Source organism: Megalopta genalis, chromosome 9, assembly GCF_051020955.1.
Source record: "Megalopta genalis isolate 19385.01 chromosome 9, iyMegGena1_principal, whole genome shotgun sequence".
NCBI lineage: Eukaryota > Metazoa > Arthropoda > Insecta > Hymenoptera > Halictidae > Megalopta > Megalopta genalis.
The window spans coordinates 4,227,501-4,230,000 of record NC_135021.1 but is presented as its reverse complement, the minus strand read 5'-3'; the positions used below and the strand labels follow the sequence as shown (position 1 = coordinate 4,230,000).

Genomic DNA, 2,500 nt, shown 5'->3' with positions numbered 1-2,500 from the left:
GCCGATTCCGTTATCACCGCGTCGCCGTCCTTGAGTCGTCGTAGGCACTTAGTGATTTCGTTGTCCAGGAAGGCGTCCGTTGGATCGTTTCGGAATTGGTCATGGTCTTGCCGAAGCGCTCGCAATCTTCCCAGTCTCAACATAGGTGCCAACCATCGTAGGGAGGGGATGCCAAGTCCTCCGTCCCTGATGTCCGCGTGTATGTATGCGGTTGGCACGTCGTGTGGGAGATTAAGCCACTTGCGCACGGACGCTCGGATCATCATGTCGACTTTCCTGAGCGTCCCTATCGTTATATCCCCGAGTGCTAGGTGGTAGTACACCCGGGGTATAAGACCTGTGCGCAATGCGTACAGTCTCTGTTGTGGCTTGAGGGGCGCTTTGGCAAGGCAGGCCAGTCCTGGTCCGATCACTTCGTGCGGCCGACATCGTGCTCTGCCCTGGGCGGTGAATTTGATCCCCAGGTATTTCAGTTCTTCCCCTCGCTTCAAAGTCCGAAGTTGCTGTTGGTCGTGGTAGAACTTGGTATCGACATCAACTGCTGTCTTCTTAATGTGGCCATTGGCTTTAATGCCAATGGTTAGACATTTCCCTGGATTGATGTCCATCCCACATTGTCGAAGAAAGGATCCAGTTGTGTCGACCAAGTTCTGCAATCCTCGGGGCGTTTCGGCGAAGAGAATGATGTCGTCTGCGAAGGCGGCTGCCTTGATACACTCACCTCCTATCCTACAGCCTATGTCCGGGGACAGTCTCTGTAGGAGGAGGTGGGTGACCATGTTGAATATGGTCGGCGAGAGTGGATCACCTTGTTTGACTCCTCTACCCGGTGTTATGGGGGAGGATTTCCAACTCTCGCCTTCCAGTGTCGTGGTGCCGTCGTTGTATGTTGCGGTGATGTACTCGGTCATTTCATTGGGGACTCCCATGGTTTCCATGACTGCTGATAGAGCGGCGTGCGATATTGAATCGAAGGCCTTCCGGACGTCGATCGAAGCCAGGTACAGGTTCTTGAAACTACTGTGGTGGCGTTTCAAGATCACGTCGAGGAGAAAGGTGTTGTCGTTGCACCCGTCCGCATTCCTGAATGCCCTCTGGCGTTCATCAATATTGATGGCTTTTGCCAGTCGGGCGGCCAGAATACGGTGGAGGCATCTGACCAATACGGACGGGATGGTGATCGGTCTGAAGTCGGCTGGCTCCGTAGCTGCATCGTTCTTGGGGAGGAATATCGTCCTTGCCTTGTTGAGGTGTTTAGGCAATTTGCGGCACATCATTATGATGTTAAAGATTCTCGCAAGGACGCCTAGCGGTGTGGCCCTCAGCTGCCGCGCGGTTACTTGGTCGGGGCCCGCTGAGGTGCCCATCGATGGTAGGGCGTCCCTGATGTCCGCTTCGGTGATTGGAATCCATACTGACGTGGCAGTTGTTGGTGGCACTTCAACTGCGGGGGATGCTCCTGATTTTTGCTGCATCACCTCCGTCCAGTATGGTTCCATTATTTGTTGCCCTGGTACTCTGGTAGACGACATTCCTTCCAAGATGTCCCTTATACACCTTGCCCTGTTCTTTTTCCAACGCACTTGTGCTAGAGCGTAGTTATGACGCCTCTGTTGGCGTCTAGTGCGCTTGGGCGGGGTGTTTCTGTTTCGTCGGGCGCGGTTCCCGGTATTCGGAAGGGGGTAGATCCGATGCAGGTATAGAGCCAGCGACTCCAATGTGTCGTCCTTCCTTCTCGTGACTGCTTCTTCGACTATCGTTTGGAGTTCTTCTCTACAATACTCGCTGCCGCTGATGGTGGGGAGATTTAATAGATGCTCCAGTAGAGGGTCCCGTGCTTGCTGTTGTGTTGCAGGTGGATGTGCCACCTGGTTTGGAGGCTGGGGCGCTGGTTCCTCGTTGTATTCCTCCAGGAATTGGTGAACGAGGTTTTTGTAGGCTGTTGTTCGCCTATGTCCTTTAATGGATTCAACCGTTCTGTTACGGAATATTTTCACCAATTCCTGGTTGAGGAATCTCGCCCCAGCCTTCGTAAGCCGGGCCTCCTCTCTGGCTAACAATCTCGTCTCCTCCGTTGTCCATCGGATCTTGGTCTGTGTGGGCAGTTCTTGGTCCGTGACCTCGGGATGGGCCCTCCTTCGATGCACTCCTAGACCTCTTCTGGTGGTGAAGGTCCTGTCACATGAGTCGCATGGGTGTGTGTTATCCGCTGCTTGGTTCCTCTGCTGCGCCGGGGGTGAACCGCCAGTGGGCGGTCCACTATAGTCATCCGAGGCTATTCTATTTCTTAGTGGGCCGGCTGGGGATTCGGGTCGACTGGGCTGGCAACCCTGAAGACCCTTGGCGCCGACCCCCCCCTTTTACTCCAGTCTTCCGTCAGTAGAAGGTGAAGCGGTGAGTTCCCGTGAGGGCGAGGGGACCGACTTGAAAAAACACCCGGGAAAATTCGGGGAAACCCCGGAAAATTCCACGAGTGGTTTTCCCGTAATCTAGAGCCAGG

At 54.5% G+C, this 2,500-nt stretch overlaps 1 pseudogene; it reads right to left on the bottom strand.

The window, feature by feature from the left end:
* Positions 1–2,500, bottom strand: part of LOC143260060 (large subunit ribosomal RNA) — a 9,798-nt pseudogene that overhangs the window by 4,301 nt on the left and 2,997 nt on the right.